Source organism: Taeniopygia guttata, chromosome 16 (assembly GCF_048771995.1).
Source record: "Taeniopygia guttata chromosome 16, bTaeGut7.mat, whole genome shotgun sequence".
Taxonomy (NCBI): Eukaryota; Metazoa; Chordata; class Aves; order Passeriformes; family Estrildidae; genus Taeniopygia; species Taeniopygia guttata.
The window spans coordinates 538,048-561,395 of NC_133041.1; the positions used below are offsets into that span (position 1 = coordinate 538,048).

The window sequence follows — 23,348 nt, forward strand, 5'->3', positions numbered from 1 at the left end:
GACCCAGGGACCCCCTGGATAGCTGGGCTGAGCTCCCCCTCCCCGCTCACCTGCGGGATGGGGGGGGGGGGGGGCGATGATCCCACAGGTGGGGGCTGCGAATTCACGGAGGACTCGACTGCGCACTTCCTTCTCCTTTCCTTCACCCGCCTTTGTCCCTCCTCTTCCTCTTCCGTTTCTTCCCTTCCATCCCCCCTCCTACTCCTCTTTCTCCTCTCTAACCCCACCTCTTTCTCCTGCTTCGATGCCTCCCCTTCCATCCCTCCTTCTCCTCCTCCCCCTGGAGCAGTGACACCCTCGGTGCCCCATTTCCTAAGCCCTCGCAGCCCGCAGGACGAGTGAGGAAGGAGCCGGCACAGGTCGGGACGGGCAGCGCGGGGCTCTCGGCTGCTCCCACCCGCTGGGGGTGGGGGGAACCCGGCCCGGGCCAAAGGAGAGGCAAACTGGGAAAACTGGGGGCTGCACATCCAAACTGGGGCTGGCTGGGGATCCTGCCTGGGGACTGCCAGACCTTGGGGCTCCTCTTGGGAAATCCAGGATGGGGGAACACACAGAGGGCTGGGGGATGCCAGGAGTGGCAGCACTGGGAGGGACTGGGCTCTACTGGGATCACACTGGGCATGAGTAGGAGTCTGCAAGGAGTAATTGAGACCATGTCAGCAGCAAATGGGATACACTGGGAGTGACTGGGATTATGCTGAGGGTGACTGGGAGCAGCTGTGAGAAACTGGGATCATGCCAGGAGCAACTGGGAGGAGCTGGGTGTGACTGGCTGTATGCCGAGGTGATTGGAAACAACTGGGCTCACACTGGGATGAACTGGGATCATGCTGGAGGTGACTGGGATCATACTGGCAGTGAGTGCGACTACACTGAGGCTGACTGGGAGTGGCTGTGAGCAAATGGGATCATCCTGGAAGGAACTGGGAGTGACTGGAAACAATCTGGAGGGAAATGGGGTACACTGGGAGATACTGGGAGTGACTGGAATGAAAGTGAGGGTGAAAGAGAGCAACTGGACCCATGTGGAGCACAACTGGTTCATACTGGCAGTGACTGGGAGCGCAGTGGGGTCATATTTGGATCATATTGGGAGTGACTGGACTAATACTGGGAGTATCTGAGAGCGACTGGGAACACACCCTGCACATCATCCCCCATACTAGGGGTGACTGGGAGCAACTGGAAGCACACTGCGAGCAAATGGAATCATACTGGGACTGACTGGCTTGATCTAGGAAGCAACTGGAACCATGCTGGAGGCAGTTGGATCCATACTGGGAGAGACTGGAAGTAACTGGGATTATACTGGCACCACACTGGGAGTACTGGCATGTGACTAGGCTCAAACTGGAACATACTGGGATCATACTGGGGTTGAAAGGGAGCAACTGGGATTCCACTTTGGCTTACTGAGAGCAGCTGAGAGGAACTGGGATCATGCTGCAAGCAAATTGGAGGAACTAGGAAGGACTGGATGCAAGCTAGAGGCAACTGGGATATTCTGGGCATGAGCAGTGGATCATACGGGGATAACTAACACCTTCCTGGGACCACTGGCAGTGTCTGGAAAGGACCACAGACATGCTGGGGGGAACTGGGATATACTAGGAGGGTCTGTAACCATACTGGGGTGACTGGAACTACACTGGGAACTATGGACACCATGCTGGGGAGAACTGGGACCACACTAGGGGAAACTGGATTCAATTAGGACCACACTGGGAATGTCTGTAACCATAGTGGAGTGATGGAACCACACTGGGAACAGCTGGGCCCATGCTGGGAGCAACTGGAATTAGACTTCAAGTGACTGCGATCATACTGGCACTGGCTACACTCATACTGGGATTAGACTGGGTGTGAATGGAACCTGACTGGGAGTTACTGGAAGCTATTGGGCCCATGTTGGGAGGAAAATGTGGACACATTGGGAGCAACTGGGATCAGCTAGAAGGTACTGGAACCATGCTGAGAGGACTTGAGACCACAACTGAGGCAACACCGATCATACCGGGAGCAACTGGGACCACAATGTGGGCAAGAGACAGAAACTGGAACTGAGTTGCTAGAGGCAACTGGGAAAGACTGGGATCATTCTGAGGTAACTAGAACCTTACCCAGGCAACTGGAATATACTGGGAGTGTCTGTAACCATACTGGGGGGACTGGAACCACACTGGGAAAAGCTGGCAGCAGGCTGGGGTCAACACTTGTGGACAGTCAACCTATGCTGGGGAAACTGGGCATGACTGGGACCCTGCTGAGAGGGACTGGGACGATTCAAGGGGCAACTGGGATCATAATGCGAGGAACTGGGAACAACTAGGACTATGCCTGGGAACAACTGGGATCATGCTGGGTCAGACTGGGATCACATAGAGGGTGACTGGAATCATACTGGGATTGAGTGGGACTGGTTGCGAGCAACTGGAATTGTGCTGAAAGCAACTGGGAGAAAGTGGGAGTGAGTGGGATAAACTGGGAGAGACAGAGAGATACTGGCATCATACTGGAGGCTACTGGGGTCATGCTGGCATTGACAGGGAGCAACTGGGACCACACTGGGGGCCACTGGCATTCGACTGGGAGTGACTGGGGTCATACTGGGAGTGGCTACAATCATACTGGGATTAGCGTGAGTGTCATTGGACCCTGACTGGGGGTTACTGGGAGCTACCAGGCCCATGCTGGGAGCCAGCTGGGGACATAATTAAAGGAACTGAGATCAGCTGGGATAAAACTGGGGGCAAGTGAACCACACTGAGGTACTGGGAGTGCCTGGCAATGACTATGAGAATGTTCAGGGCAACTGGGATCTACTAGGAGTGTCTCAGACCACATGGGTGGTGACTGGAACCAGACTGGGAATGACTGGGAATGTGCTGGGGAAACTGGGAACACGCTGGGCCTACGAAGACTAGGGCCTTGCTGGGATAGACCGGGATCATACTGGGAGTGACTAGGACTGGAAACACACTGGATGAAAGTGGGAGGAACTCAGAGCAACTAGGACCTTGCTGGGGTTAAATTGCATCATCTTAGGGAATGACTGGGAGGGACTCGGTTCATACTGGGAACATCAGGGATCCTGCAGGGAGTGAGGGGAAATGACCAGGGTCATACTGGGAGCAACTGGGCTCATACTGGGAGTGACGAGGAAACTGGAAGCACATGGGGGCACAAACTGGGCTCATAGTGGGAGCAGCCACTCCCGGCCCTGCGACCTCCCAAAAACACCTCCCAGGTACCCCCAAGGTCACCCCAAGGGCCATCTGTGGCTCGGTTTTGGAGCCCTGCGAGCTCCAAACATTCTCCCCAAAAAGCCCCAAACCCAGGCACTCCCCAGGGTATTTGGGCCGAGCTCGCCCTCCCCAGACACTTGCGGGATGGGGGGCAATGGTCCCAGGGTGGCAACAACTTCAGGCAGTGCCAGGGCCATGCGATTCCTGCTCTCCTCTTCTTCTGCTGCTCCCTTCTGCCGCTGCGCCTCTTCCTCCCTCCCTCCTCCTTCTCCCCCATTCCCGAAGGCTGAACCGTGAGGGGAAAATCAGCCAAGTGGGATTAAAATGATCCAAAGAGATCTAAAATCCAACCAAAATGGCCTAAAATTGCCCCACAATTGTGTTTTAAAAGCCACACAAAGTGGCTTAAAAATCACCCATAAATCTCTCAAAAGCACCTAAAATCCACCCTGAAAGTACCTGGTTTCACCTACAATCACCCAAAGGTACCTGAAATCACCCAAACGTGCCTGAAACCAGCACAAGAAGGCCTAAAATCACCCTAAAAAGGAGTGGTTTCACATAAAATTCCCCAAAGAAGCTGAAAACCTACTCAAATAGGCCCAAAATCACAAAAATAAGGGACCTAAAATCACCCACACAGGACTAAGATTCACCTATATGGGCCCAGTTTGTCCTAAAATCACCCAAAGGTGCCCAAACGCAACCCACATGGGTCTAAAATAATCCAACGGGATCAAAAATCCCCCCCTAAACCAGATTCAGCCTAAAATCAGCCAAAGGGGCCAAAAATCCACCCGAAAAGGCTTGGAATCCCCGAAAGGGATCTGAAAGCCACTCCCTACCTGCACAGTTTGGCCCAAAATCCCCCAAAGGGGCTGAGACCAAGCCTGAGCCAGGGATCAGCTCCGGGAGGGACCAGGGAAGGCGCAGGAGGGCTTGGGGCATTTGGGGCTCTTTTGGGTTTGAGGAATTGTGTTGGGAGCTTAGGGGGAATTGTTGGGGGTTTTTTAATAGAATATTAGGTTTTGTGAGAGTTGGAGGATTTTGGGGGATTCTGTGGATCTTGGGGTGTTTTATTGGTGCTTTGGGACAAGTATTTTTCAGGGGGTGATTGGGGGTTAAGTGAAAATTTTTGCGTTTTTTGTTTTTAATTTTGTAAGGGTTTACTGGGATTTTGTGTGGTTCTCAGAAATTTTGGAGGGTATTATAAGAATTTTTGATGGATTTGGGGGGATTTTATTCAAATTCTGAGCGTATTTATTGGTATTATTTGAGGATTTGGGATTTTTAGGAATATATGTGGGATTTTGGGATTTTTGTTTGGATTTGGGGAGTTTTGGGGGGTTTTTTGGGTGTTGCCAGAATTTCTTTGGGCCTTTGGGAGATTTTGTGAGACTTTTTGTGAGTTTGGAGACATTTTTGGGGGACTTGTGGGGTTTATTTGGGATTTTGGGGGGTTTGTTGATGTTTCAAGAGATTTTGTGGGCTTTTATTTTGATTTTAGGGTGTTCGAATTGGAATTTGTGAGATTTAATTGGGATTTCCTGGGTTTTATTGGGACTTTCGTGGGTGATAGGGGGATTTTGTTGCCTCTCCTCTCTTCGCCACACCAGGGGACAACCCCAAAGCCCCCTATAATTCCAGTAAAACCTCCAAAAATTCAAACAAAACCCTCCAAAGTCTCAGAGAATCCCACAAAATCCCAGTGGAAACTCCCCCCTAAAACAAAAATTTTAAAAAACTCCCAAAAATGCCAATAAACACCCCCGCAATAAACAAAAAAAAAACCAACACCATTTCCAAAACACCAATAAAAAATGCCAACATCCCCCAAATCCACAAAATCACCCCTATAATTCTCTCCAAAACCCAATAATTCCCCCTAAACTTCCCAAAAATTCCCCCAAATCTAAAAAAAAAAAAAAAAACAAACCAAAATCTCTACAGACCTCCCAAAAGTCCTCCCAGAACCTCCCAGACTCACTGGGAGCTGTCCTGGATCAGCGGGCACGGCCGGTGAAACAGGAGCCACGTCAGGGGGCCCTCCGAGCTTTTTGGGGAGGGGGCACCATTAGAGACCCCCAAAAAACAGGGAGCCCCTGTTGTGTCCCCTCCCGCCGAAACCCCCAGACCCCGGTGCAGGCTGGGCCTAGGACTCCCCGGGACCCCAAATCTCCCCAGACTTCTTCCAGAAACCCCAAACCCCCCCAGAGCCCCACTCAACGTTGGCCCAGGATCACCCTGGACCCCCAAAACCCCCACAGGAGCTCCAGATCCCCCCCGAACCCCCTGATACCCCCAGGACCCCCTTCAGAGCCCCCAGATCCCAATCGGGCCCAGCCCAGGATGTCCCCGGAAACTCCTGTTATAAATGAAAATTTGCCCAGCCAAATTAATATGAAAAATAAAATATTTATTTTACAATCAAATTTTATCTAGCCAGCCACAAGGAAAGAACAGAGCCGAGCCCGGGGTCGGCCCTGGGTGTGCAACAAAGAGGTCAGCCTCAGCAGAGGTTTTCCTCTATGCCCACACACTTCCATCCTGGCACAAGCAAGTTTTATAGGGATAATTCCGCCTGAGGCCAAGATTTTTGTAATCAGTCTTTTCTTCTATTCAGAGTCTATATGTTAATAATTCAGTGTCTGGAGTTTGTTGAATCCACATGGATCTGTCTGGGGATTTTAGAGATATCCATCTCGGGTCGTTCACGCGATGATCAGCGCCATGGCCCATCGTCTGGCGTCTGGCTAGCTGTATCTTCTCACTTGTAAATTAGCTTCTTAACATACACCTGGTCTCGGGGGGGGGGGGGGGGGGAGGCTAGTACAAACGAGGTAAATCTAACAAGTATTTAATATTATATATTCCATATAAGGAAAGGCGCAAATTATGTCTATTACCCATAACACTCCCCAGACCCTTCCCAAGACCCCTCCCCCACGATCCCCTCTTAGGACCCTCATCCCCCATTCCCCCACCTGTCCCGGCCCCTCAGCAGCTCCCGCAGCTCCGGCCTCTCCCAGCGCTTCCCGCAGGACCCGCCCGAGCCCGGGGAGCCCCGGGGCCGCCAGAAGAGGGGGCGCCGCCTCCGGTTCGCCTCTGATTGGCTGCAGCGGCGAGAGGAAGGCGGGTGTTGCTGAGGGGAGAAGCACGGTGATTGGTTAGATCGGCAAGGTGCGGCGCGGGAATTGGTTGATTCGGGGCGGGGCGCGCTGCTATTGGCTGGGTGGGCTCACACACGCGGCGGGTTCTGGGAGCATTTCCGGGTTTTTTTGGTTTTTTTTTTTGTTTGGGGAACATTCCCCATTCCTGGGGGAACTTTCCTGGGTTTTTGGGGTAACATTCCTGGATTGTTAGGGGAACATTTCTGGATTTTATTTTGTGGCAAAATTCCGGTATTTTTTTGTGGGAGGATTCCGGATTTTTGGGGGAAAATTCACGGGTTTTTGGGGAACATTCCCGTGTTTTTGGGGGAACATTTCCAGAGTTTTTGAGGAGAATGTCTCTGGATTTTTGGGTTACCGAGGGAAGGGAACGCAGGGCTGGAGGCGGTTCAGGGGAGGGACCCGCGCCGAGGCTTAGTCCCCCAAGGCGCAGGCCGGGTCCGCTGCCGGAACCGCCAAAGGGAATCTTGGGTGGGGACCGGTAGCCAGCATATGGCATATTCCTTATTCTGGATTGAACGGTTCTTTAGAATTTATAAATAAATTTTAGAGCCTAACAAATCTAAACTTCTACTTGGATACTTTGAAATGGTCGGAGAGCTAGCTCATAACCTCCTAATGTTGTTTTTCTCATCACCTTTTTATTTATCCTTTGGCAAGTTATGTATCTTTCAGTCACTTGCCTTGTTACTGCAAAAAAATCCCAATGCATCCATATCTCCTTTGTGTGTTACATATTCCAGTGCTCTTTTTAGAGCATATAATTCACAAGTTTGAGTTTACCAGTTTAAGGTTAATTTCCCTTTTTAAACAGTTTGCATGTTTTTCTCATCAACTACTGCATACCCTATATTTTCTCTTTATACAGGGATTTGTATCTCTGTTAGCTAGCATAACCCCTCCAAGGGCTACCTTGGGGTATCTCAGCTGGTATCCTTTTACTCCCTTTTTCTTTTTTTTTTTTTTTTTTTTTTTTTTTTTTTTACTGGTTTTATGCCCCATTTTTCAAGATCTCATCTATTCATCTCATGCCTCTGTTTCCCACTTTCTCTAACAACCTGAATACCACCTTTTTTTTCAACTACACAAAAAGTCCTTTCTCTCACTATACCATCCAACACAATCCACCTCCCTCCAAAGAGATAAAGTAAAGCTCAAAATAAACAATCTACATTACATATCTTCCACTCATTTCCATTTACTCAAATTTATTTTCCACTCACTCTCGCACACACATTTACACCTTCAGGCCTGTTCATTCATACTTATACATTTTCCTTTATTTTATTCCACAGAGTAAGGAAACATTAGCAAACCTCTTAGACTTACACAAAGGGATTTCTGTTGCCAGAGAATCCTGGATCATGTAAGCCCCCACCCTGACCCCTTCCACCTCCCCGAGGTTTGGATGTCCCTCTTCCCCAGAGATAGCCTCAGAGTCAGGGGTTCGGACCTTCATACCTTTCCTGGATCTGGACTCCTCACTCCCCCCACTGGGGGAATGGGTTACACGAGTACCCTGCAGCGCCGCAGTGCTAAAAGGTCCCAGGATACTGAGCCATCCTTGCTTTGGGGGCAGCCTCTCTGGGCTTCAGTACCGCCAGGCCTCCGGGAAGTGCCCTGAATTTGGTTGCCTCTGGTGCCAGTTCACCTTTGAGGCTGGCTGTGTGTGACTCACACTTTGCAGTTACAGCTTCCCTCTCACACCCAGGGGAAGAAGGCTTGTTTTGCAGGTTTTGCCTCAGCCCCCACCGACAGGGGAAACGGCTTATTGGTGCGGGACCCACTCTCACATACCCAACAAGGCAATAAGGTACCTTTCAATTCACCTAACTACACTTTAAGTTGTTACTGGCCAGTGCTGCTGTTCTTGGATATCCCTCAATCTAGCTGTGTTGTCCAAAGCAGAATTTTTAGCGGCCCCTCCCACACATTTTACCTTTTTTTTCTTTTTTTTTCTTTTTTTTTTTTTTTTTTTTTTTTTTTTTTCCTACCAATTATTAGGTCAGGAAAACCCTTTTTTTACCTTTTATTTTCCCCTCCACCCCAATGGATCCCATTCTGTCCCAGAGACCCAGTCCCAATTTCCCCAGGGGAATTCTCTCACTCTTTTTTTGTCATTCACTTCTCTTTACTGGCCGTTTTTCTCATGAAAAAGATGGAAACGCAGTATGGGAGACCACACTCTTGCTTGGCAAGTCTGGGATAACCAGCCTTCTCTCAGACACACACATTCATTCCCCCCCCCCCCCCCTTTTATCCACCCCATCCCAACAAATACTTACCTATCCTTTGTCCTTGGGTCAGGGAATCCTTTCCCTTTTATTTGTTTTATTGTCTCCTTTTGTCCCTGGCTCGTAACCTGTGTCTGTCGGTCACACCAGAGGAACAAAGTGAGGCTGCCTGACAGGGCAGGACTCGTCTTCCTCACCCTGATGTGAAAGACAATAGCATAGATTTTGTTCATCAGGAAAAGTCCCAGGGATTGTGTAAGTCACAGGAAACAGTGGGGCAGGAGGGCAGGATGTACTGCTATTAGTAGATAGTGGAATTGAGAGATCTTTGAAAGCTGCGTTACCATATTTGGAGAAGTTATTGCAGGGTTAACGCTACCTCGGAGGAAGAAGAATAGGAGCTTTCCTCAAACGACCACCAGACAGCAGAAAAAAGACCCCTAGCAACACGCCGCACAGATGCAGAGCACGTCGAGAATATCACAAAGTCCGGAACTGAAGGGGTATGAGAACTGAAAGACCGGGAGGTGCGGTGCGAGCCGTTGGTGGGAGCAGAGGCTCCCCGGCCGCCCAGCGCTGCATTTGCCTGTACTGCTTGCTTGCTAAATTAATAAAATTCTCTTTATAAAGTGACACAAATTGGTCCCGTGTCATAATTTATAACAATATTTGGTGCCGTGACTTGGATAGAGAAATAGCCTGGTTGTTCTGGGACCCTCGGGAGGCGCCCGGCCTTTTTTTGGCGGCCCGATTGTCCCAGACCTCCCGGTTTCTCTACCAATGAACCTAAATTAAGCTGCAGGCAAAGGAGAGCCGGTTAAAAGGAGAACCGGTTACCCCTGTAAACTTTGTGCACGAATATCCGAGCGAAGACGCAGGACGCGTGAGTATAGGCCGGTTTCCCGCTCGGTTTGGGGTGGTTTTCCCGGAGTGTTGTGTGTGAGAGGTCTCATAGAGACCAAGTGAGTGCGGACCCTCAGTAGTGCGGTTCCCAATACCCGAGAGGGCTTGGGCCACGAACCAGGGGAGCGCGTGTGTGAAAAATTGAGTGCACTCCGGAAGATGGGACAGAGGAAAAGCAAGCCCTCTGGTCCCATGGGTGGGGGAACCCCTGCAAAGCTTCCCCAGATTCCTGAGGATAGTCCTCTAGGAGTAATGATAAATAATTGGCATGCCTTTCCCAGTAGGGGAAAGGGAAAAGATAAAGCAAAAATGATCCACTATTTTAAGGAGGTTTTGGAAAAGTTTGGACCCAAATTTGGGAGGTTTGGACCCAAATTTGAGGGATTTTAAAGAGGTTTTGGAGATTTGGAGCCGAGTTTGGAGGGTTATGTCCCAAATCCAGGAGGTTCTGACCCAAATTCGGGGAGTTTTAAGGAGATTTTAGGGGGTTCTGACCCAAAACCAGGAGCTTCTGAGCCGAATCTGGGAGGTTCTGAGCCAAATTTGGGGGTTTGGAGGCAGAATTTAAAGACTTGGACCTGAAATTTAGAGGTTTTGACACAAATCTGGGGGATTCTGACCCAAATCTGGGGGGTATGGACCCAAAATTAGGAAGTTCTGACCCAAATCTGGGGGGATTTGACCCGGAGTTTGGGGGATTTTAAAGAGAAAAGGAGAATGATAAGGGAAATGGGGATGAGAACCTAGGATAATAAACATCAACAGGGACCATTAGCAGACACTAAAAGGCCCCTGCAAAATCCCCAATGGAATAACCAAGACCCGCAGCATAGGACCCATATGGACGACCTGCAGAACATAATCATACAGGGCATTAAGAGAGCCGTCCCTAGGGGACAGAATGTGCAAAAAGCCTTTAAGGTGCAGGACGAGAGGAGGAGGCAGTGAGACAGGAGAAGGAGATTCTCTCAATCCCAGCCCTGAGGACTAAAAGGCAAGTAAGGCAATTATTGGGACTATTTAGGTACTGCAGGCAGTGGATAGGAATTTCAGTGGAAAGATAAAACTTTTATATGTGTCATGGTTTGACGCTGGCACGATGCCAGCACCCCATGAAAATGCAATTTATCAATTAAATATTGTGAAATGCAATTGAGAACAGAGTAAAGCAGGCTAAACTTAATAATAAAGGAAAAAATTTATTATACTATTACTACTGTTACTATAAAAGGAAAAGAAAGAAAAGGAAAAAACTATACAAAATTTAAAATGAAAACTTTCTAAAATATTTCTCTTCTTATTACTTAACTTTTCTAAATTATAGTGAGACTCATTTGGATCTTTAATTAAGTTTTTATCTTTTAAGATAATTAATACTGAGTTTATTGGGGAAGAGAGGAGTCCCCCTTGTATTATGGACTCTTAGGAAACACAGCTGCTACCTCTTGTGTTTTCATGTTATATGTGGCACTGCTCAGACACACTGGCTAGTGTGACACACTCTTTTTTATGTTACAGTGTTCTTACTACTGTGCAGGGATAGAGATTGCTTATAGGGCTCTTTTAAGGATGCTTTGCTAAGGACTATTAAGAACAATAGTCTAGTGTTTTATTTCGGGACTATAATCTCTCTCATTTTCCCCTGGGGCCGAGGGTCTAAAAACAGAGATTGCTTTTTTTTCTCTGAAGACGAAGGGCATCTTTACACTCTCTTTAGCTCTCTCCGTCTATTCTTGAACTAGTAGTTGCTGAAGGAGGTCTGTACCTTGCGATGACCGGAACCAGAGAGAGCTAATTCTCTTGGGAATTCTGCTTTTAACCCCTCTGTGTTCTCAGAGGCGTGTCTACTTTTAATTGGTTATTTTAAGTGTCAGTATCTAAACTTGACTCTTGACTGGATTGACCTCTTCTTTCTAAAAAAAAAAAAAAAACCCAAAACTTTTTCTGCTTTTTCTGTGTCAAACCATGACACTATGATAAATTGACAAAGGATTACTCAAATAGTCACAAGAAGATGAGGAACAATTAGAGGCCCTTAAAAGAGAATTGAGTAATGCACCTGTACTTAGCCTCCCTGATCTGAAGAGACCTTTTTATCTGTTTGTTAATGTAGATGGGGGGCGGCATATGGAGTTTTGGCTCAAGATTGGGCTGGGAGTAAGAAACCAGTAGCCTACTTATCAAAGCTTCTGGATCCTGTTAGTCGTGGGTGGCCCACCTGTTTACAGGCAATAGTGGCAGCTGCTTTGCTGGTAGAAGAAACCAGTAAGATTACCTCTGGAAGCGAGTTAAGGGTAATGTCCCCACATAACATAAGGGGAGTATTGCAGCCGAAAGCAGAAAAATGGATTACAGATGCTAGGCTTTTGAAGTATGAAGGAATCCTAATTTCATCCCCTAAATTAACACTTGAGGCCACTGCCCTCCAAAATCCTGCACAGTTTCTGTATGGTGAGCCTCGCTCAGAATTAGCACATGATTGCCTCCAACAAATAGAAGAACAAATAAAGATTAGACCAGACCTGGAGGGGGAAGAACTGGAAACAGGGGATAAGCTGTTTGTGGATGGATCATCCAGGGTACTTGAAGGGAAAAGAAGGTCGGGATATGCTATAATTGATGGGAAAACCCTACAGGTAAAGGAATCTGGTCCCCTGAGCCCCAGCTGGTCCGCCCAGGCATGCAAATTGTATGCAGTATTAAGGGCTCTAAGATTATTAGAGGGAAAGGCGGGGACAATTTACGCTGACTCAAAATATGCCTATGGTGTTGTGCACACTTTCGGGAAAATTTGGGAAGAAAGAAGTTTAATCAATTCACAGGGTAAAGGACTGCTGCATAATAAAACAGATTTTGCAGGCAATAAGGGGTCCAAAAGAGATAGCTGTAGTGTATGTACGGGGACACCAGAAGGGCATGGGAAACACAATCAGAGGAAATAATCTAGTTGACCAGGAGACAAAAAGAGCAGCACTACTAACTTTAAAATATAAACCGATGAACATGCAACGGGAGAATTGTACCACCTGTGGGGGTGGTTTGGAATGTTTTTGTGAAAGCCCTGAGGAGAAATATTGCTGTTCACATGGCCCGAAATTCATTTGAACATTTACTGTTCAAGAAAAACAAAAATTAGACCGAATGGGAGTATGGGAAAAAGAGGAAGGTAAATGGATATTACCTCATGGTCGGGAGGTGTTGCCAAAAGTGATGGCATTGAGAGTATTACAGGCAATGCACAGCAAAATGCACTGGGGAACTCAAGCACTAATAGACCAATTTGCTATTAAAAATATGTGTATAGGGGTATATAACCTGGCCAAGCAGGTAACCAGTCGCTGTCTAACCTGCTTAAAGGTAAATAAGCAGCAGCAAAGAGAGAGAGTGATGGGTGGTCAGAGCTGGTTCACAGACCCTTTTCTCACGTACAGGTGGATTTCACAGAGTTACCTAAAATAGGAAGGTATAAGTACTTGCTAGTCATAGTGGATCACCTCACCCACTATGTGGAAGCCTTCCCCACAGCAAGGGCAACTGCACATGTTATAGTAAAAATAATACTGGAAGAGGTTATCCCCAGATATGGTATATTAGTGGCGGTAGACTCAGACTGGGGCCCTCACTTCACCTCGAAGGTGACAAAGAACATTTTTAATACTCTGAGAATACAGTGGAAACATCACACCCCATGGCACCCACAAAGTTCCGGAAGGGTGGAAAGGATGAATGGGGAAATTAAGAAACAATTGACTAAGTTATGTCATAGGTAAAATGCTTACCCCTCTAGCACTGTTGAACATCCGTACCCAACCTCGCACTGATGTGGGGGTTTCACCCTTTGAGATGCTGTTTGGGATGCCATATGACATTGAGGCCCCCATGAACCACCCATGTATAGAAAATTTTCAAATCAACACCTACATCACACAGATAATGAATAGGAGAGAGGAGCTCCAGAAAAAGGGGCTGTTAGTGCAGAGACCACCTTTGGACCTCCCCATTCACAAAATAAAGCCTGGGGATAAAGTACTTATTAAAACTTGGAAAGAGACCTGCCTGACCTCACGTTGGGAAGGTCCGTTTGTTGTTTTGCTTACCACAGAAACTGCTATCAGAACAGCTGAGAAGGGGTGGACTCATGCGAGCCACGTCAAAGGTCCAGTCACCACAGATGACCACTGGAAAGTGACCAGCCAGCCTGGGGACTTGGAGGTTACCATTAAGAGAAACTGATGAACTCTGTATACATCATTCAAGTCGGTCACAAAGGGGAGCAAGAGGGATATAATTACCTGCTTGTTAGTGATTATTTGATAATTTGTAATAAGGTAAACTGTGATTGTTATCCTTTTGTATGCTTTGCATGTAAAGTTTGCCAAGAACGGTGGGGAGTCCAGTGCCAAAGGGGGAGGCTGCCCACTGGGGTTTGTACAGAATGTTACACGACTGAACGAGAATTAACCGAGGCTGTGTTGAAATTAGGGGAGTGGGAAATCAGTGGATTCCCTTTGAATCTGAGGAAAATTTACACCAGAGGGGTGCATCCAGAAAACTTTTGTTTCCACTCTAACGAGCCCCCTCCATTTGTTGCCCAAATTATAAAAGAGTGTTGTCGGAGGGAACTAAAGGGGGTCCCGTGTGACCCACCCCCGGTCAAGGATAAGAACTGGGAACAGTACAAGGTTAGGCAGGAGCAGGGGAATGGGCGCTCAGGCGAGTACCGCTGCTGCCGAGAAGATGGTTTACCCCGCGGCTCGAAGCACCCGAGTCGGCGGGCGAGGCAGAGGGGAAAGAGCCAGGCCCCCCAAAAATAGAATAATGCTGAAATGCTCCAACTATTGCCAGCCAAGTACTAAGTTACTCCAGAAGACCAGTCTGATTACCCCCGAGACACCAACAGGGCAACAAATCCAAAAGGGGAAAATAAGACATTATATAGTAAATGCAAGGTCAGGACTCCACCCTTATTGGCAAATTACTGGTATTACAATGTTTTTTTTACCCTATACTAAGGAGAGGGCTCCCAAGCTTTACATCAACCTCTTAAGTGGACACTAACCCGAGTGGATGGTGTGGGAATTCAGAACCAGATAACATCCGGATCCCCTAGTTTTAACCCACGGTTATGTGAACTAGCCCCTATAGAGCCTTGTTTGGATAGAAACGGATTTTATATGTGCCCAGCATCAAACCCAGGGAAAGGGTATTGCAACTACCCTGGATAATATTTCTGTGGGCACTGGGGCTGTGAAACAATAGCTTCAGATTGGTCAGTAGCAGGAGATAAATTCCTTAAAGTATCATGGGGGCCTTATGGATATAAACCTCCGCAGAGGGATTCCAGTGGTGGAATTGTGGACTCGGGGAACTGTCATTATTAAGGGAAGGCTAGAAGCATCACACCTGATGCTGATTAGAGCAAAATATGAGTCAATACCAGAAAACCTAGAAATGAAAGAGATCCTAGTTATAAGCCACCAAGAATTACAAAGGTTTGATGAACAAAATGATGAAAAGACAAAAGGGGGGATTTGTGAAAGACAATAGCATAGTTTTTGTTCATCAGGAAAAGTCACAGGGATTGTGTAAGTCACAGGAAACAGTGGGGCAGGAGGGCAGGATGTACTGCTATTAGTAGATAGTGGAATTGAGAGATCTTTGAAAGCGTTACCATATTTGGAGAAGTTATTGCAGGGTTAACGCTACCTCAGAGGAAGAAGAATAGGAGCTTTCCTCAAACGACCACCAGACAGCAGAAAAAAGACCCCTAGCAACACGCCGCGCAGATGCAGAGCACGTCGAGACTGTCACAAAGTCCGGAACTGAAGGGGTATAAGAACTGAAAGACCGGGAGGGGCAGTGCGAGCTGTTGGTGGGAGCAGAGGCTCCCCGGCCGCCCAGCGCTGCATTTGCCCGTACTGCTTGCTTGCTAAATTAATAAAATTCTCTTTATAAAGTGACACAAATTGGTCCCGTGTCATAATTTATAACACATATCAAGAACTGCCTTATCAACACCTGGGCTAGGGAACATGGTATTGAGTGGGTGTACCACATCCCCTACCATGCACCAGCTGCAGGCAAAGGGAGAGGTAAAATGGACTGTTAAAAACCACCTTAAAAGCATTGGGTGGGGGATCTTTCACAAATTGGGAGCAACATTTAGCAAAGGCCACCTGGTTAGTTAACAGCTGAGGTTCCACCAATCGAGCAGGTCCTGCCTAGTCTGAGTCCCTGAATATAGTAAATGGAGATAAAGTCCCAGTGGCACATGTCAGAGGTTTGTTAGGCAAAACAGTGTGGACCAATTCTGCCTCAAGTGCAGACAAACCCATTTGTGGAATTTTCTTTGCTCGGGGACCAGGTTGTACATGGTGAATAATGCAGAGAGATGGAGCAAAACGATGTGTACCTCAGGGAGATCTGATTGTGGGGTGAGACTCATGTGCAAATATCACTGTTTGCTGGATGTTACTGCCAGTGTCTGTACATGAAAAGACACAGACATGAGACAGAAGGAAATGTGTAAATGTCAAAGATTTGAGCAAGTGAAATAGAAGGAAATGTGTAAGTGCCAAAGATTTGAGTAAGTGAGATGGAAGGAAATGTGTATGAGTAAGTGAACGATGGAAGTTTTTACTTGATGACGTTTTTACATGATGTTGACAATATGGAGATAAGGGGTGGAATGTCCCAGGGTGATGTTATGGTGTTTGTATCTCCAATCATGTGTTCCGTTTATGTTTGATATTATGTTCTGTCCTTTCAGAACTGACTCTGAAAGTGAAGGTTTGTTTTGCCTTGTTATCAGCTGGCTCACCTCCCTCCATGGTCTGCTGTCTAGAAAAGGCTAGTGCTGGCTGGCTGGCTTTGCTTGCTTGCTTGCTTGGCTTGCTTGCTTTGCCTGCTTGCTTTGCTTGCTTCTGCTTTTGCCTTTGCTTCCTAGTTAGGTTAGCTAAGCAGTCCAATTCTTTCCCTGGACTGTTGCTTTTCCTTTCCCTTTCCTGAATACCATCCAACCTGCTCTGGACTGGGATCTGGGAAACACCAAGGAACACCAGGAGCCTGCATTTTGTGATCTGCAGCAGCCATCCCCAGTGCTGGAGAGCAATCCCCAGCGTCCAGACCCGGGCGACCACTCCCAGGAAAGACATTCTGGATTTGTTCATCTCTTAAGAGTGGTGAAAGAGTTTTGTTGTCATCTGGTGTTGTTAATTGTTTTGGTGCTGGGGAGTGCTTTGTTCATTGAATAAACAGGTTCTTTTCCACTTCTCTCTCAGAGGAAATTTTTTCTGAACCAGGTGGGTGGGGAGGGGCCGTGGGGGTTTGTTTCCTGGGGGCTCCTTTCAGAGGGTTTTCCTCAAATTTGCCCTATACTAGGACACCAACTTTCTCCTAATGTCAGGCCAGGCTCTGGCCACCAATTGAGTCTTTAACAACATCTGTCCTTCTGGAGTGTTGGGATTTACTCCAGAGTACAGCTGAAAAGATCTCCAGAGCCATCCTAACAATTCCGTGGGGTTCTCATCTTTCTTTTGACTCTCACAAAAAGCTTGATTTACATTCTGCCCCTTAGGGGCTGATTCTCTGATCCCTTGGATAAGAATTGTTCTTAAGTCTGACAAATGTGTCCTATGCAGGGGATCCTGCTTATCCCAACTAGGACACAGCAAAGGCCACTTAGTATCTGCTTGGGGTCCTGCCTGATGATCTCTATCTCAAATCCTCATACCGGCCGTCCTGATCATCCCTCGCTCCTCAGATGTGAATAGGATCCCCAGTATTGACTGCATTTCGTCCCACGTATACACACTGGGCCCCAGGAACTGATCTACCCGCTCTGCAACTCCAAGGGGGTCTTCCAATAGGTGTCCCATCTCTTTCTTGAACTCCCTCACATCTCACGAGTTGAGAGGTACCTCCACATAACCTATTGCCGGAATTTGGGCTGGTTGTCCCTGCTGACCAGCATTGGGGTTAGGGATCATTCCAAAAACTACTTCCCTTCATGGATATAGAGCTTGCCCTTCCCTTTCTCTTTCCCCCGTAGTTTGGCTATGAGTAACACGGCGATTTTCCTCCAGAATCAGCTCCAGGATTTCTACCTCTTGTTTACCAAAATCTCCCCCTTGATCTAAATCAGGGTAGATTACGGGTGGTGCTGATGGGGGTGGAGGAGGAGGTGGTATGTATGGTAAAGGGGTTGCAGTTGGAATTTCCTCAGGCTTTTTACTTTTCTTTTTCCCTCCTTGGGTGCTTAAGGCAAAAAATTGTGTTCGTGTTTCCCCCACTACCCAGAGTGGCAACTTGCTCTCTTCCATATCAAAAGGTTCTTTAGAGTTTACATAAATGTTTAATGCCTGGCAAATCCAGTCCTCGAAGCTTCCAAACACTGGCCAAAATAAATTATCATGATGGATTTTTTTTCCCTCCCCATACTTCCATACAGTAATGTATCATTTTTGCCCTACCCTTCCCTTTTCTTGAAGGATATTCATCCCAAGATTTTATCATTAGACCTAACAGACTGTCACGGGGTATCTGGGGAAGCTTCAGCGGGGTCCTCCTCCCCATGGAAGCAGAGGGCTTGCTTTTCCTCTGTCCCATCTTCCAGGACACCTTCACGCACACACACACTCGCGGCCCCCTGTTCGCAGCCCAGCCCCTCTCGGGGTCTGGAAACCGCGCTACTTAGAGGTCCGCACTTGCCTCGTCCTAAAAGGATGTCTCATGTTTTATGTCCTGGGATGCCAACCCCAGCCGAGCGGATCCCCACTTTTATACTCACGCTGTCCTGCGTCTTCGCCCGGGCTTCGTGCACAAAGTTTCCCTGCATTCCTTTTGCTTAATGCCAATTTAGGTTAGTCAGTAAGGGTCCGGGAAGGAAAAGCCTGCACCAGGGCTGCTGAAAGGCAGCGGGGCGCCTCCCTGATTAGGAATTCCCACCCGGTCGCCCTTATCTGAGTCACGGCACCAAACTTGTTATGGACAAATTCAACTGGGGAGGCCAATTATAGATAAATCAATTAACAAGAATTTATTAAGCAAGCGGTAGCAAGCAAAAGACAGTGTTGGGCGGCCAGGGAGTCTCCGCTGTACCACAGCACTCCCTCCCCCTTTGCCCTTTTTGTTTTTATAGTCCCTTTTAATTTTTTTTTCCCCCAGTTGACATATTTTCTCTCAATGCACTCTGCACCGGTGCAATTGGTTGCTAGGGGGTCTTTTTTCTGCCCTTGCTGGTCATAGGGAGGAAGGCTCCTCATCTTCCTTGCAGATTGTCCTTGGCCTAAAAGTTAACTTGTATATAATTAATTACACAGTCTTCTATGCTGGTTGCATCTGCACAATTCTTAAGCAGGATACTTGCTGTTCCCTCGGCCCCCACCCCCTTCTCCTCCCACATCTTCAAATTCCCTACTCAGTTCGAATTCTTACCTCCTTCAATGCTCATTTTGATGGCCAAAGACCTTTATATTTATTACAATGGTTGTGCCTTCCCAGGGTTTCTGCTGCCCTCTTCCAGCACCAGTGGCTTCTTTTCCAGTGCCGAGTCCGTACACAAGCCCCAGGTGCTGGCGAGAGATCAGCGATCACACCGTGTGCCACTGGGGCAGCCCCCGCATGCCCAGGGGTGCTGGGGCCAGGCTCTGCGAGCAGCAGCATCCCCCTGATGAACTCTGTCTGTGTTCCACAGGAACCCTGTCCTACAGCCCACCAGAGTGGATCCACCACCAGCACTACCACGGCAAGGCAGCGACGATCTGGTCCCTGGGCCTCCTGCTGCACCACCTGGTCATGGGGAAGCACCCGTTCAGGAGGGGCCAGGAGATATCTGGGGGCAGATCTTGTTCCGACGGCTCTCTCAAAGTGGATCCTCATCTCTGGCCACAGGGGCAATACCAGTGCTGGGAGACAGCAGCAGCTCGTGAGCATCCCGCTCTGGCAGCTGCTGAGGAGGTGGCACATGTCCTGCTCTCCTGCTCTCCTCCACAACAGGGAATTGATGGGAAAGTTTAGGCCCAGCTCTGGGCACACCCAGCATGGCCTGGGCACGGGAACATGGGGACAACTTCTCCAGCTGACAGGTGATTTCTGGTTTCTCTCCCCCGAGTGCCAGGATGTCATTAAGAGGTGTTTGTCCATGCAGCCCTTGGACAGGCCATCCTTAGAAGAGCTTTTCCATGATCCTTGGGTGCAGGGTGTTCCTCTGCCCTAGAAGATGGGAGAGATCCATGTGCACAATTGGATCTAGGGGCCTGGCAGGTAAGAGCTCCACACATCGCTTGGCAAGCAGTGGCAAAGCCAACCAGACAGGTTTTGTCCTGCCTGTAGCTCTGAGTAGGGGACAGCAGAAGGGAACACGCAGCTCTAGGACTGGAGCTGAGCTGGAGACCTGGTGTGGCAAGCACTGGGGGCCACCATCCCCCTGGTTTTGCTTGCCACGGTTCATGGATGTCTGGGGCCCTGGGCAGAACCCTGACGGCCTGGTCTGGCCCCAGGGAAGGAGAAGGAGCCCCTGGAGAAGCTGCACCAGGTGGGGCTGCTGCTGCTGGGGGCAGCGAGGACGACGTCAAGGATGACAACCTCTTGCTCCACCGGGTCTCTGGCAGGCTAACGATGATGGACTTTGATTCTGACACCTTCTCCAAAGCCAGACTCCACAGCGAATTTGCAGATGAGTCCACACACAGGGGGATGATCCCAGATTTGGGCATTGCACAGCCTGGCCGGGAACCAAAGATTCCCCTTTGCTGGGGCAGATGCAGCTGATCCTTCAGTCAGCTGCCAGGCTGCTTTTGGCAGGGCTGGGGGCAAGGGCTGGGGTGGGTATGAAATGGGAGTGGGCTCCTGGCCCTGCCAACAGCCCCCAACACCCACCGTGCCCCGGGCTGGGGCTGGGGCAGCCAGCCCAACACAAACAAACCCCCACGGTGGGAGCAGAGGTGGGACTCCAGACCCTGTGCAGGGGCTGCTTTGCTTTCCAGGCAAGGAAGGGCTTGGGCTGCTCCTCTGCCCTTGTTTGTTTTGGGAACACCATGGGAGCAGTGCAGAGAGAAGGGAGAAAGTCTGGGATTCTCTCACCCATGGTGGGTTTTTCCCTGGCATGCAGGGGTTGGGCCTTCTTCCAGCCCCTGACGGAGATAAGATTTTTGACCTTTTTTCTTATTCCCCTTTTTGTCTGAAATCTATTTTCAATAATTCTATGTTTGTTTTTCTAGAGGAAGCGTTCTATGTAAGGTCCAGTCTGGATCAGGAAGTGCTTGGGAGCAGCTGTGGCGTGGATGGGCCGTGCCCTTGGAGAAGGCTGAGGGCATAATTTGGGACCAGCTTTTCTTCCAGCGGTGGATGGTGTGAGGTGGGTCCTGTCTGCTGGGGATGGTGGGGTCAGAGCTTTGGGGAGATGGCAGCGAGCACAGGAGCGTCCTGCTCTGGGCAGCTGCTGAGGGCTGGATGTGCCGTGGCTGGCTGCAGGCTGGGAATGTCCTGCCCTCCTGCTCTGCTCCCAAAGGCAGCAGTGATGGGCAGCTCTGGGCACAGCTCTGGGCACAGCCAGCATGGCCTGGGCTCTGTGGGCAGCTGGGACAAGGGGACAGCAGCCTTCAGCTGACGGGTGGTTTCTGGTTTCTCTCCTTGCAGCCGGGCTCTGCGGGTGCTGAGGCTGCTCTGGGCTCTGCCAGGGCTCTGCTGGAGCTCAGCACCGGGCCACAATCAGCCAAAGGAGAAATGGGGTGCCCTGCAGCACAGACTTGCTTGAGCATTTCAGCAACACAGTTCAAGTCTGCAGAGTGTACACCTCCAAGGGAAAACATGGCACCACCCAAAAAATAAACTTGTTCAATAACTTCTGAAATTAAATCAATCTGGAATGACCTCAAATGACATTTTGCAGCTTGCTTAAGCTGTAGCTCAGCCCTTCTCTGACCAGTTCTCTCCCCCACCTGCCTTTTACTTCCCAACAGCGCCCTATTTTCCGTCAGTGAGCTCCCAGCCCATTCCAGTCTCCATCACACTGTTGCCTTCCTTGGTGCCCCTCACCATGAGGAAGGCCGAGCCCCAGGCTTAGGGACTCATCCTGTCACTGGCTGAGGAGCAGCAATGTCTCAGAGGTCTGGTGGGATTTTAGTGTCATTCAGAGCTGCTCTCCAGCCCCCAGCTCTCCTCACTGCTGAGTTCCCACTCCCTTTTCCTTATCCGTGCAGCAGGATGAGCTCTGTGAGTCCCCTTGAGCCTCCCCACTCTTCCCAGCCCACGCACCCACCTCAGTTAGGCTGAAGCTGCAGCTTCTCTGTCTCCTCTGGCACACCAGTGCAGTCCCCTGTGCGGGGAGCCCCAGCCCCAGAGCACAGCACTCAGCAGTGCAGTCAGGGCTGGAGCAGCTGCCCTGCAGCCCTGGCTTGGCTCTTTGTGGCAGGGAATGCTCCCTGTTGCAGCTGTCCCTGCAGGATAGCCCCAGGGCAGAGCCCAGCCGGGCTCCCACTGCAGCCCCTGAAGCTGTGAAACCAGTTGAATCATCCAGATTGGGTTTTTCAAAGGCTCTTAGAAGGAAGGGCTTGAGAATAAACGTGCTCTGTTTGACTCACGAACATCGGGGTGAGTGGTCTCTTTGGCTCCAACCCACTTTCCTCCCTGAGCCAGCGTTACCCACTCCCTCACACGTCCCCCCAGTGCCTTCCCACTGCCTTGTCCTGTCAGGGCTTTCGCAGCCCCTCATCCTTTTGTGGCCCCGTCCCCTCAGGGTCTCCCCCAGCCCGGCCAACCTGCCCGGCAGCAGCGCCGCAGCCCCACAGGAGCTCCAGAGGAGCCCCATCAAGAGGCACCTGGGAGCCCTCAGCAATCCAGCCAGCAACACACGGGCAGGAGGACACAGATGGTGCTGCCTGCCTGGGACAGGGCTTGTGGCCATCTCCAGGCACGGGTCTCACAGAGATCCCCACAGCTCCAGCCCCTGCCCATCTGCTCTGTCAGCAGCACAAAGGCTTCAGCAGAACCACCAAAGGCCAAGGGGCTTCTGGCCATTTTCCCTAAAACCCTGCATGCCTGGGCAGCTTGCTGAGCCCAGGAACCCTTTTCTCCCTCTTCCCCTAAGCCCTGCAGAGCCTGGGCAGCAAAAGAAAGATCCTGGGAGTCTGTCTATTACAACAAATCCTATATTTATATTCTAAAGAAAAACAAAAGAAAGAAAAGAACAATCTTGAAGAAATTAAACATTCCTGGTGGCTCAGGTGGCCCCAGCAGACAGAGCCTCTGGGATCAGCTCTCTGCAGAGCTCCAGCAGCGCAGCCAGCCGAGCCCCGACAGACGAGGCCGTCTCCTCCATGCCCTGCAGAGCCGATCATGCAGGTTGCCAAAGATGGAATATGGAGCTCTCTCTATTCCCTGGACGATGTACAATGTTTGAATTGCCAGGCTTCCGACGGCGACACTGATGTCATTGGCCATGCCTTCAAGGGCTGAAAGAGAGAGGAACAGAGCCATGGTCAGTTCCCGCATCTGAGGGGACCCAAGGAGACTCTGTGCCAGGGCCATCCCAGCCAGCTCTGGCCATGGACAGAAGGGAGCAGGGACCAGCTGGATCAGCCCGAAGCTGCTGGCCACGAATCCCCCAGGTGCCCTGAAACCTCTGTGTGCTCTGCCCACACCGGCCCTGGTCCGCACAGGGAGCAGAGCCCTCCGCAGCCGGGGCAGGGCTCCCAGCTCCCCCGCCAGCCCCCGCTGGCAGCCCGCTGCCCTCACTCACCCTCAGAGATGAGCTGGAGCTCTTTGGTCCTCCCCCTCAGGTACTGCCCGGCCGTCCC

At 49.7% G+C, this 23,348-nt stretch overlaps 1 protein-coding gene, 1 long non-coding RNA gene and 1 pseudogene across 3 annotated transcripts in view; 2 read left to right on the forward strand and 1 right to left on the reverse strand.

Annotated features, from left to right (window-relative positions):
* Positions 1-170, reverse strand: part of LOC121469060 (uncharacterized) — a 30,084-nt gene extending 29,914 nt beyond the window's left edge. The window contains exon 1 of one of the 2 annotated variants that reach the window (XM_072936411.1): positions 51-132. The gene's annotated coding sequence lies outside the window, so the exon portion shown is untranslated. Of the gene's footprint in view, positions 1-50 lie in introns of both variants that reach the window. The other variant, XM_041713415.2, reaches the window with a different exon arrangement.
* Positions 1-23,348, forward strand: part of LOC140685172 (uncharacterized) — a 655,070-nt pseudogene that overhangs the window by 194,001 nt on the left and 437,721 nt on the right.
* On the forward strand, positions 203-9,288 carry LOC140685188 (uncharacterized). Its single transcript, XR_012058468.1, has 3 exons — positions 203-359; positions 1,167-6,425; positions 9,008-9,288. It is a non-coding gene; the product is annotated as an uncharacterized lncRNA (long non-coding RNA).